The sequence below is a fragment of the Protopterus annectens genome, chromosome 13.part0, assembly GCF_019279795.1.
Source record: "Protopterus annectens isolate FY-2018-M chromosome 13.part0, PAN1.0, whole genome shotgun sequence".
Taxonomy (NCBI): Eukaryota; Metazoa; Chordata; order Ceratodontiformes; family Protopteridae; genus Protopterus; species Protopterus annectens.
In genome coordinates this window covers 221371333-221384671 of record NC_056747.1, presented here as the reverse complement: position 1 = coordinate 221384671, position 13339 = coordinate 221371333, and the positions used below count along the sequence as shown (strand labels likewise).

General features: G+C 44.1%; 1 protein-coding gene and 1 long non-coding RNA gene across 2 annotated transcripts in view; one reads left to right on the top strand and one right to left on the bottom strand.

Annotated features, from left to right (window-relative positions):
- Nucleotides 1–13339, bottom strand: part of LOC122787175 (transducin-like enhancer protein 1) — a gene marked incomplete in the record, with an annotated part of 508503 nt that overhangs the window by 59122 nt on the left and 436042 nt on the right.
- LOC122787176 lies at nucleotides 8012–11422 on the top strand. The gene is made up of 3 exons (XR_006362548.1): nucleotides 8012–8332; nucleotides 9637–9699; nucleotides 11336–11422. It is a non-coding gene; the product is annotated as an uncharacterized LOC122787176 (long non-coding RNA).

The window sequence follows — 13339 nt, the reverse complement described above, 5'->3', positions numbered from 1 at the left end:
GGAGTTGGGCTGTGTGTGTGGGGAGCTGGGGCTGTGTGTGTGGGGAGAACTGGGGCTGTGTGTGTGTGGGGGAGCTGGGGCTGTGTGTGTGTGGGGGAGCTGGGGCTGTGTGTGTGTGGGGGGGAGCTGGGGCTGTGTGTGTGTGGGTAGCTGGGTGTGTGTGTGTGTATGTAAGCTGGGGCTGTGTGTGTGTGTGTGTGTGTGTGTGTGTGTGTGTGTGTGTGTGTGGGGCTGAGGATGTGTGTGTGTGTGTGGGGGGCTGGGGATGTGTGTGTGTGTGTGTGGGGGGAGATGGGGCTGTGTGTGTGTGGGGAGATGGGGATGTGTGTGTGTGGGGGCTGGGGATGTGTGTGTGTGTGTGTGGGGGGGGAGCTGGGGCTGTGTGTTTGTGTGGAGGGGGGAGCTGGGGCTGTGTGTGTGTGGGGGGGGGAGCTGGGGCTGTGTGTGTGTGTGGGAGCTGGGACTGTGTGTGTGTGTATGGTGCTCATGCATTACATCTGTAAATATTTTTGCATCTTGACCCAGATTAATTCTGTGTCTTGTATCAGGTGAATGCTAGAATAAAGCTTGGCCTCCCCTATGTTACTAAATATGCTAAAGTTGATATTTGAAAATGAATGAATGAATTGGCAGTCTGTGGTTCTATTAAATATCTTTGGTCTTGTGGTATGATGTGAGTTGTCTCATTAATTTTAAGTTAATATCTCAGTTTTAAAGTGTCATGACCTTATTTCAGTGATGTTTCAAGAGTGCATGCCTCAGTAGTATGGTCCCAAAATTGCATGGTTTTGGCACTTTGATAGAAGTAATGAGAACCATGGTGAAGATTATTGCTGTCGCATCTGCATAACTATTTCTTCTCAGTTGGCTGTACTACATATACGACTAAAAATAGATTTTAAATTCAATTTCATGGCCTTTGTGGTTCCTACACTGATTTTAACAGTATCAACTGGGTTTACTCAAGGAGGAGAGAAATTGTCCGCAAGCAGAGTAGGAAAGGCCATTCTGAATGGAATAATTTCAAACTACATCTTTTTTTTTGTGCTTTAATATTTAAAATTTGGTTTATTAATCTTAAATAGTCATTTGGCATGGACCAGAAATAAGCAGTTAAATAAATGATGCATTCTCATAAGCAGTCTTTGTTCATGTGGCCCATTTTCAGACTTTGGATTTTTAATTCCATTCTTCACAGCAGCGTTTTTTTTTTTTTTTTTTGCCCTTACTACACTTTAATTTAGTTTTTTTTTTTTTTTTTTTTTTACAGTTGTACAGCATGTTTTGTATTTGTTCTAGTGTGTTCATTAAAATGTACAATGATCCAGTATTGCTTCGTGTGATTTTTGGAGGGGTATGCCCTATCCTTTTGCCGTCACCCTGGTTCCTTTTTTTTTTTCTCTGCATCATATGTGCTTTACTACAGGAGTTTTATTACAGGCCCTGTGCCTCAGTTTTTATTGGTTGTAGTATGTGGGTATGCAGATGTTCTTCGTGTTTCAATGTTGCAGTCATCGCATTTGGGTCATCTGCTTGCAGTAATCCTCAGTCGGCCTGATTAACAAAGTCTGGGTCCTGCGTCTGTTGCTATCCCTTCTTCTATGACTTCAGGTCATCAGGGGTATAAAACATGCAGCCGATGCTATTACGTCAGTCTTTCTTGCCGTGCAATGCTCGAAGCAGAAGCAGTTCGCAAGTGCCGGACGGCCGACTCCTGAAATTTTCGTTTTCGAGTTTCAGAACCAAAGTCTTCAACTAAAAGCTAAGTACCCCATTGTGGAAACTTTTTCTTGCTCTAAACCAATGTCAGTAAAAGTAAATAATTGCATTACTTGTGGAAAGCAAATACCTCATAAAGATTTCCAATTCGTACTGTATTCCTTGCCTAGGCCCTGACAACGACGTACCTCGCTGTTGGTTTTGTGCCTTATTTAAACCACGAACTATCATCAGTATGTTTTTGCTGCTAAATATTTTGGTGCTCGTTTCAGTTATCCTGATATGTCTTCGGTAAACCATCCGACTACAGACATTCTAAAAAAATGCAAAGATAAAGACAGAGACAGGCCGGCTAGGTCCAAAGCTGCAGACGATGCTTCCCTAAGCCAGTCGCCAGATCGCCTGTACTCAGTGAGGCGCTTTCACAGCCCCTGATATCCGCTACTTCAGATTAGCAGGCCTCTACGAAGACCCATTCGGAGTCCAGTATGCCGCGAGATGCTTTAACTGTGGAACCTGCAGATGTCTCTACCTTGGGTGGGTCTGGAGCAGCTGTGCAGGCACCGGTTTCTCAGGGTGTATTCAGGACTACTGACTTGAAAAAGAAGATGGCGTCAGTTTAATATGCAAGGCCTAAAACTCAAAACATGCCTAGAAAACTGATGGCCAGACCGCATGGTCAAGCCTCTATGCCTAAAAAACAAATGATAAGAATGGCTGAAGACCTTATTACTTTAATCAGGGGAAGCCAGCCTTGCTCCTCTAAGAGACCTAGGACTGAGTTTACTTATGATACTTTTGACCAGGATTCTGAATTTTCTGTTTCCTCTGATGACCAGGATTTACCCTTGTCTACTTATGAGGATTCTGATGCTGAGGACTCTATTCCTTCTGCTTCCACACCCCCCCCCCCCCCCCCCAGAGGATCTCTCTTTTGGTGAAACCTTGCATACTCTCGGGGAGCATTTTCGTTGGGGAAGTCAGGATTTCTGATTCTAAAAAGAGGCTTAGGGATTTCTTACTCCTGCCCCAACACAGACTTTTAGCCATACCTCCTGTACTAAACATTGTTGATGATGCATTTTCGGAATCTAGCTTGGCCCCTGATTCTTTACCTTCTGCTCCTAGAAAACCTGATGGATATTACAGGGTCCCTGACTCTCACAAGTTCCTTTTCAAAAATCCTACTGCGGATCCTGAGACCCTTTCACAGGGACCCAAGGGCTTTAAAGCTACTACTGCCAAAAATCCTAACCCTTCTGATAGAGATTCCAGGGCACTGGATAGATTGGGTAAGAGCCTTAAACTGTCAGTTTCATATGTTAAAGTATCAGCAGCATATTATTGGATTGCTTAAACAGAAAATTATGTTGATTCCTCATTGTGCTGAAAATAAGGATTTACTGCACTCAGCTGAACAAGTTGGAAAACATACTTTGCGATGTGGTTTTGATTTACTAGAGGCATCTTGCAGGGCTGCGGTGACTGGGGCTGTACTTAGAAGGCATGCTTGGCTTAAGGAGCAATCCTTGCCAGATCATGTTAAAGCGAAATTACCTGATTCCCCTTAAATCAGGACCGCCTGTTTGGCAACAAGGCAGAAGTTCTTAAAAAGATGGAGGAAAAAGCTAAATCTATGCAAACTGTTAAAGATTTTTTAAAAGTACAACCTCCAAGGTTTAGTAGGCATTGGCCTTCCAAGAAGTGGTCCTTTCCTGTCTCTTCCAGACCACCTCGGTCCAAACCCACATCCAGCAGAGCACCCAGGCTTCAGTCCCAGGGTACGCACTGGACTAAGCAGTGGGGAGCCTCCACTTCCAAATCTGGGAGTAATAAAACTCCCCCCTGTGGTAAACTGTCTCAATGACTTCCTTTTAAAACTTCCAAGCACTTCTCAACTGACTGCCTCTTTGGGGGGAAAGATTGCTCTTCATGTAAAGAATTGGGAACTCATTACCCAGGAAAAGTGGGTTTTAAATATAGTGTCCCAGGGATACAGATTTCACTTCCACATGTTACCATCACCAAGCGGGTGGCCAGATCTACCTCCAAATCAGTGGGCAGAGGCCCAAAAGCAAGTACTTTCTCTCTTAAGCATGGGGACTATTCATTTGGTACTAGAAGAGGAAAAGGGACAAGGTTTCTACTCGAGACTTTTCCTGGTACCCAGAAAAGACAATTCATGTTGTCCTATCCTGGACCTGTCTACTCTAAACACCTTTCTGGTGATCCCAAGATTCAAGATGCTGACTCTTCACCAGTTGCTCCGTATGCTAGGCAAAGACGCCTGGTTGGCAACACTGGATTTAAAGGACGCATACTTGCACATCCCAATCAGGGATCTTGCAGAAGATACCTATGCTTCAAAGCAGGCTACACACACTATCAGTTCTCTGCACTGCCCTTTGTCTTATCTACTGTGCCCAGGGTATTCAGAAAGTGCCTAGCTCCAGTTATTGCATTTTGCAGGAAAAGAAATTTCAAATATACCCATACCTGGACAATTGTCTAATTCAGGCAGAAAGCCAGGACATATATTTTTTAATCATCTGGCTTTTGTACAAAGGGTGTTAACTTGTCTGGGGTACACCATAAATGAAAAGAAATCACAACAGGTACCCTGTCAACAAATTATATTCCTGGGAGCAAGCTTGAATGCAACTTCCAGATGGCCTTCCTCACGCCAGAGAAACAAATTCATTTGACAACCTACTTCAAACAAGTGGCCACAAAAACCCTGCTATCTGCAAGGCAAATACTGCAAGCCCTGGGGTTCATGGCCTCTTGCATTCTTCTAATTCCATATGCAAGACTGCATATGAGGAAACTACAGTGGTATCTAAAAAGCCTATGGTGTCAACATTCTCAGGATCTAGAAGCAATGATTCCTATCATACCTTGCCTATGCCTAGAGTTCCTTTGGTGGGCAGAGGCCTGACACCAAAACAAGGGACTACCATTCACGCTACCCCCTGCCGCCCAAATCCTAACAGATGCATCAGACTATGCATGGGGGGGCTCACCTCACAGGGAGGTGCATTCAGGGCAAATGGAACCCAAGTCAAATGCACCTGCATATCAATCAAAAAGAAATGTTAGCTGTACAGAATGCTGTGACAGCCTTCAAGGACCACACTCTTCCAGGACAATTAATGGTAAAGACGGACAACAACACTGTTATGTGGTACATAAACAAGCCATGGGGGTACACATACTTACCCCTTCTGCAGACTAGCCATGGCATTGTGGAACACAGCCCTGAACTACCAAGTGCATCTACAAGCTCAATTCCTGCCAGGAAAACTAAATACAGTGGCAGACAAACTAAGCAGAAACCTCATGGACCCACATGAGTGGAAACTGGAACAGTGGATTTTCAACATGTTGACAAGCAAAGGGGGGAGCCCAGATATAGACATGTTTGCCTCCCCACAGAACTATCAATTGGACAAATTTTGCACAAGGACTCCCCACAAACAAGCTTGGAAAGTGGATGCTCTGTCCTTCAGCTGGGAAAAACATTCAGTTTATGCCTATCCTCCTCTGCCTCTGCTCTAAGTACTACTAAAGATCAAGCAAGACAGACCAAGGATTATTTTGATTGCACCAGACTGGCCACGCCAACAGTGGTACCCCCTCTTGCGCAGTGCGTCACTGTTGGTCCCATGGCACCTGCCTCAGACTCCTCCCCTATTGTTTCAGCAGGAGAACCGGATTCTGCATCCTCATCTTCAAACACTGAACCTAGCAGCTTGGCTAATTACCTAATCTCTCCTTTACCATCCCTCAGTAAACCAGTGATGGACATTATTTTAGAGGCAAGGAGGCCTAGTACTAGAAAATCTTATGCTGAAAAATGGAAAAGATTCTGTGCTTGGAACCATTCTCAAGGGATGAGCCCAGCAGTGCCCAATTTACCTCAGATTTTACAATACTTAACTGAGATGCTTCACAAGGGCCTGTCTTTCTCCTCCATCAAAATTCATGCCTCAGCCATTTCAGCTCATTTATAACACAGAACCTCCCTCTTTTCTCATCCACTGCTCAAGCAGTTCCTCAGAGGGGCCAAAAATGTGCGACCACCCAGGAGAGCTCCAACTCCAGCCTGGGACCTTAACTTTGTTTTGGAGAAACTCTCACTTCCTCTCTTAGAGGCAGCTGCTACTGCAGATTTAAAATTCCTTTCTTGGAAAACAGCTTTCCTTTTAGCAATCACTTCAGCAAGAAAGGTATCTGAATTACAGGCCCTTATGGCAGTGGAACCCTTTCATCATCTTTTATGCGGACAGGTGTCCCGCAGGACCAATCCCTCCATGTCCAACGTGGTATCCAGTGTGGCCCTTAATCAGTCCATTCATTTGCCAACCTTCTTTCCTAATCCACAAAACAAAGGAGAATGGATACTGCATTCCTTAGATATGCACAGACAGCTTAGATTCTACTTGGACAGGACTAAACCTCAAAGGAAATCTGAACAACTGCTGGTGGCATTTGCTGCAGGGGCAGAGGGGAAGGCTATTTCAAAGCAAACCATTTCTAAATGGATAGGCCATTGCATTCAGTTCTGCTACAAGCACCATGGAAAACCTATCCCACAGGGGATCAGACCCCACTCAACCAGGGCTGCATCTACCTCTACAGCCTTTCTCATAGGCGTCCCTACCAGGGACATCCTAGAAGCTGCTACCTGGAGTTCTGTACATAACTTCACCAAGCATTACCATCTGGCAATTTTCTCTAAATCCAGAGCTGGCTTTGCCATTGCAGTCTTGCTGGGCCTTATAGCTGGTCCTTATGCTATCTAAATTCCTACTCCCATCCTTAGCTTTGGGAATCTACCCAAATGTGATGACTGCAACAGTGAAACACAAAGAACATAGTACATAGGTTGTGTACACTTACCATAAATGTAGATGTTCGAGTGTATTCACTGTTGCAGTCCTGGTTACCCTCCCTCCAGCCCCCTTACTTCTTTTGACTATACCTCTTCTCTCCTTTACTATGCTCAAAAGCGTGGTGTATTTGCTTTTTTGTTAGAGGTATAACTTTATTTACTTATAGATTTAATTGCCTCCCATTAGGGGAGCAGCTGACATCTGGGGCAAGAAAAACTGATGTAATGGCATCGGCTGCATGTTTTATACCCCTGACAACCTGATGTCATGGAAGAAGGGACAGCAACCGATGCAGGACCCAAGACTTTGCTAATCAGGCCGACTGAGGGCTACTGCAAGCAGATAACCCAAATGTGATGACTGCAACAGTGAATACACTCTAACATCTACATTTATGGTAAGTGTACACAACTGTACTTTTTTTGAGCAAGGTGCTTGGAAAACTGCCATATTATTGAGTAATACAGGATGAGAAAAACCTCCTAATTTTCCATAATTGCAAATAATTAACCTGGTTAAAAAAAAAAAAGTGCAGTCGTCAAGGTTTGTGTGAAGTTATGTATACATATGACACCAAGTATACATGTTATTCATAGGCTTTAAAATAAACTATGCTTCTTGTTACGCTGCATATCTTTGCAATGGTGAACAGAAAGCAAAGGAAAAGTTGACAGAATAGTTTGTGCATATGTGGCTGTCCGGTTCTTCTGCTTTAACAGAAAAAACAGTCCTATGATATCTGTGGGATAAGCATGCAATTGATTCTTGTGTGTTGCTTAGTAGTGAGAGGAGATGCATTAGTCAGTATTTGTCTGTGTTGCTGCATTTGAATTTGAGGTGTTTCTAGTTTTCGGGAGATGTCTGAACTGGATTGGTGCTCTTACACTGATATCCCCACTGGTCTAACTTGAAATGTTATTGTGCTGAATAGTTAGTATTCAGCATGGTAACAGTGGGGTATGACAGGCTGAATGGCATGGGGAGGATGGTAGTTTATGGATGTTTATAGTTCTAGTGGTGTGTGTGTGTGTGTGTGTGTGTGTGTGTGTGTGTGTGTGTGAGCCTGTGTGTGCTCCTGTACCCATGTGAAGCAAGGCTGATATTTCCTACAGTGCGTCCTGGTGTCCTACTAGAAGAGTGGTTCTTGGTACTAGGTAATCCGCTGGGCAAGTTCCCACTTCCATGAGATTAGCGATAACTGATGCTTAATGAAAAAGGAAGAGCAGACAGAGACTTGCAAGTTTGTAAGGCATCATGTACAGGAAGAACATCTTCTATTCTTGCTAGAGAGAGAGCGCGCGCGCGAGGAAAATAAGAGCTTTCAAAGAGTGATGTAGGAAATGGGGGAGGAAGCTCACTGAAGGGAAAAAAAGAAAAATGCCAGTAAACTGATGTTTTCACACTGCATCAGATTCTATTCGGCATTTATTCGTTGTAGACTGTTGTAAATGGAAGGGATCACCCCTCCCCCACTATGAGAGACATTGATTGAAGGGAAGTGATTATTGGGCGAGGGGCTTTGAGCAGCCTTGATTGCTGATGGGTGCTCAAGCGTTACAGGGAAGCAGGATGAGGAGATGGAGATGTCTGAATGAATCAATTAGCCATGTAGCTGTGTGAGTTGAAGAGGCAGGCGTCCTACAGGGATTGAGAAAGAGCAAATACCTGCGATTTTTGTCTCATTAACAGTCTGGACAGGCGAAAACAGGGCTGAAATGGTAAAACGGGAATGATTACAGGATTGAAAAATAATCTGTACCTTGTTTTCTGATGCTGGCTGATACTGCAGTATTTGCCCCAGCTGTTCAGTGGGTGGTCATTTTCTTTGCCTTTGTTAATACCTGCACTTATTTTATCTTCATTGTTAACAGAGGTTCTGTTGTGGGTGATGGACTGCAGTATGGCTTCCACACTATCACTAAGTTGAATCTTTTTACTTAAACCTATTAGTAGGCTACTTTTCAGAGTGGTTTATAAAGTTTATATTGAGCACTTTGCACCTTGACATTGCACTCTGAGAAGCATTTCACTGAGTTTTTGAGAACAGTATGCAGGAAATGCTGTGATACGTTTTGCTGTTTGCATGGAATGTGTGTTTCATCAGGAACTTGAAGAAATTAAGACTTGCAGATGTGGCAGCAAAACGTTTTAAGACCATTTTGAAAACCATAAAGTTTGCAGCTGTGTGGGTTGTCTTCTGGTTTTGTTTGTTTAGATTTGTCCCATTTACCTTTCACTAAATCCGGCGCTGTCTGATTTGTCTTGCTGCCTTAAATGAATGCAGAATTATCCACACAATCCACTTTCCACACTACACTGCTTTGCTTGTCGACCGCTTCTTTGGGAAGTGTTCCTCAGCATCGTTTTGTAACTTTCACCATCCTGTTGGTGTTGCTGTCCGTTCTACAGGTGCTGCAGGTGTTCCCTAATTGTGGAAGGCATGCCTACTGTATGTATTCCCTCTCTGGGTTCTTAATTGCAGTGATCCTGATGCTTTGTCTGTTTTGAGCAGGAGAGGAGTCCAGCAGAATTGTCTTGAAATTTAATCTGGGAAATGGTCAGTGAAGTTTTTCCCCAGCAGTCCAATTTCTCAGTGGAATGACCACTAAAGATGCAAAGGCCGGGGTGACGCATTCCTAGGAAATGGTTATGAGATTTCATTCATGCAAATGTTCTACACTGATGCAGTTTACTGTTTTTCTCTCTATCTGGCTAATACCTACTAAGTGGAGCTTTATTTGTGACAGTGCAGTGAGCCCTTTTAGGGAGGAAACATTTTAAGGCTGTAGAGGCCCTTTAATTTTAGCCTGATGTTGCTGCATGTATCTGGTTGCTAGTTGTTTCAGAAGCAGAGACTATGACCTCTCACATTTTGAGAAGGATGATAAATGCCTTGCTGTGATGTTTTTAAGTACAAGATCCTAACGTAAACATGAGATAGGAGACCATCTAGTTTTCATAGAAGTGGTAATGTACAACTGTTCATCATTCTGAACTTGTATTATCTCATTTTTCTCTGCAGACTGAAATTGCGAAGAGGTTGAATGTAATCTGTGCACAACTCATTCCATTCCTTTCACAGGAGGTGAGAAGCTACTACTTTTCAAAAGGGTAATGGTGTATGAACTTTTTGGTATAGTTAGGGCACTTAACAGATTGTTGCATGTTACACCTCCGACAGCTTCCTGTGTGTGCAGGAGCTTTACCTGTAACAAACACAGGATAAACGTGTTTGTTCCTGCTGTCATGCACAGAAGCAAGACACTGGCTGCATGCATAGTTTTGTTCAGGAACAATGCAGTGCCTGAGTGAAAAACTGCTATGGCACGGTTTGTTGTGTTAGTTGACTTGCAGTGGTTCTTATAGCGTATCAGCCAGTTTTAGATACTGTCAGACTGAAAAACCTTCAGCGTGCTTTTTCTAAAGGCTAATACTGCATTCTAGTGTGAACTAACAATGGGTTTTGTTTGGAATGTTTACTGTACCAATTATAAGGCAACCTTGAATGCCTTGCCCATTTCTGAAACATTTTGTTTCTGCAGTGTTCGTTTTTATGGGCTTCCTTTCTTATTTTTGTATTAATTATTCTTGTTCCCATCTAAGAGATCACTAGGCAGACCATGCCACTTCAGACACCTCAGTGTTCTGGCTTCCATTACTGCCAGTAAGATTTCATAATTTTTAATGATTATGCTGCCTCCCCCCCCCACCGTCAACCAAGTAAAGGCTCTTTGATGGTGGCTAGCCAGATGAGGGAAGCCCCTGTCATTTTCCCCTTTCAGGTGTTGTAGTAGCATGTTGTGAGCATTGTGACGGCAATCCTTGCTCACATGATTTTATGTATATGATGCACATTCCTGTGCTCCCCCACCTACCCATGAGCACTTGCAGGCACACACATGCTGTTGTGGTATTGGGACAATGCCTAGTCATATGATGCATTGTGTTATGCACCATGGCTCTGCCCCACACATGCTGTCACAAGACAGAGATGGTGGAGTAGCTGAAAAGTCAGCATCTGACGAGAGAAAGAAAGCTCCTTCCCAAGTACTTAGTCTAACCCCCTCTGATTAGTTCTGTGGCAGCTCCTCTCTCTAGTTCTGATTCGGGGTTTACCACCACTGCAGACGAAACTGGATTCAGTGTGCAGGTGGTCTGCTTTTTGGCTACCATCCTCCCTGAACAGTGTGTGGGCAGAGTCTTTGTGTACAACATACACACCCTTCAGGCAGCTTCTGCTAGTGACTTGTATTAGGATGTTTAGTTTTAGCACTACCAGACAACAATAGGGAAGATTTTGCATCATCATCCCCTACCCCTTCTGACACTGTGTGGTGCATCCCCCCCCCCCCCCCCATGAGATATACTGATACTTACCTTGGTGTCTTGGAGAGGGCTCTTGCGTTATCAATATTTTTTTCTTTCATTGTTTAAGTTGAAGATGTAATACTATATTGTTATTCTTTCCTCATTCTGCAGTAGAGATGTATCCTTGTCTATAATGCAAAACAAACTCTCAGGAGTTTCTTATGTATATATTTTTGTTACCATAGGTGCTTTGACATATTTGGTAACCTGTGTTCATTATCTCTTGGTGTTCTTTTGGGTTTTGATACTGGTTTCTCTTTTTTTTTGCTTCACCTGACTTTTCTGAGATTTCTATGTCTCTTTGATGCTTCTGAGAGTGTCTTGATTCAACCACATTTTATTTTTGATTGCAGCACCAGCAGCAGGTGGTGGGGGCAATGGAACGAGCCAAGCAGGTGACCATGGGGGAGCTGAACACCGCCATCGGGGTGCGTATACAGAGTTTTAAATAACTGGTTAGTACCATTTCTAAAAATGTGCTAATCAGTTCCCAAAAAAGTCTGTAGTGTTTGCATGATTTTTATCCTTATTGAGTCAGTCCACTCCCAAGTGCTGTGATCATTCATATTTACTACGATGTCCTTCATGGATGCATCTGCAGTCATAACAAGTGGGTTGTCCTGTCGTCAGGCAGCCCTGCAGTCAGCCGGATTCCAAAGTCCGGGTCCGGCTTCGGCTGATGTCGCACTCCATCCGACGTCATCTCTGCTGGTCTTCGGGTATAAAAGCATCAGCCGACGCCATTTTCCTCAGTCTTTCTTGCCGCGTGGCGCCCGAAGCAGAAGCTGTTCGCAAGTGCCGGTCGGTCGGATCCAGAGATTACTTCTACCGAATACTACTCAAGACTTCTAAAGCTAAGTACCCCGTTGGGGACACTTTCTTGCCTCAGCCGATGTCAGAAAAAGTTAACAATTGTTTAACCTGTGGGAAACAAATACCTCATAAAGATTTCCACTCTTACTGTCTGCCTTGTTTAGGCCCAGCCCACGACGTAGCAGCCTGTTCGCCTGTGCCTCTTTCAACCGACGAACGCTTAGGCGCCGGTCGGAGTTTGCAGAACAGTTTTTCGGTACTGATTTTGCGTACATTATGTCGCCGGATTCTCCGACTACCCCAAAAACGCAAAGATAAAGACCGACACTCGGTCCGGTTTCGCCGAAACCACGGCAAAGCAAATCATGAGTGTCTCGGTTTCGCCGAAACCGAGAAAACTGCTCAAAGTACAGCTGAACCTATTCTTACAACTGAGGCCCCTGCTACAATTCTTGAAACGACCTCAGAAATTTTACCCACTACGGTGACTGACTTATCAGATACCATCCCCTTGGATGTCTCTACCCCAGCACGTGGTGCTGCTAGGCCTCCAGCAGCCATGTCCATTAAGGCCTTCGCCAGGGCTAAAGCAGCCAAGACTACTAAATCAGTGCCTGTTAAACCCCCCTCATCCAGGCCCTCTTCTAGTTCTCAAATGCTTTCTTTGGCAGAAGATTTAATTTCTTTAATTAGAGGATCTCAAACTCACCCAGACAGGGCCTCTCAGCCCCCAGAGAAGAGACCTAGGGCAGAGCCCCCTGAGCCACTGTCTTCTGATGATTCTGCTCATGAATCAGACATAACTGACCAGCCTGAGGCTCCCTTTTCCAATTTCGAAGATTCTGATGCTGAAGAATCCATTCCAGCTGCTTCCCCACCAGAAGAATTCTCCTTTGGAGAAACCCTGCATGCCATGCGAGAACAGTTCCAATGGCAGCAACAGGATTTTTCAGACTCCAGAAAAAGACTTAGGACTTTTCTGCACCTACCACAGCACAGGCCCTTAGCTATACCTCCTGTTCTCTCTGTGGTGGATGATGCTTTCAATGATGTTTGCTCCGCTCCAGATTCTTTACCCCCAGCCCCTGCCAAACCAGACAGATTTTACATGGTGCCAGATACTCATCACCACCTTTATAAGGCTCCTCTTGCAGACCCAGAAACTATATCCCAGGGTCCCAAGGCAGTAGCCGCAACCACAGCTAATAACCCTATTCCTTCTGAAAGGGAAGCAAGGTCACTAGACAGATGGGGTAAAAAGGTCTACACTTCAGCTACTCTCTCAGCTAGAGCTTTAAACTGTCAGTTTCACATGATACAATACCAAGAGTTTATGCTTGATCAGTTAACTAAAAAGCTAACTACTGATGAATCTCTTGATAAGAAATATGTATTAGAGATGGTAAATAACATACAGCAGGTTAGCAACCATTCTTTAAAATGTGGCTATGATGCACTGGAGGCTTCATTTAGATCAGCCATGACAGGCACAGTGATAAGAAGACATGCATGGTTAAAGGAACAAGCCTTACCGGATCATGTTA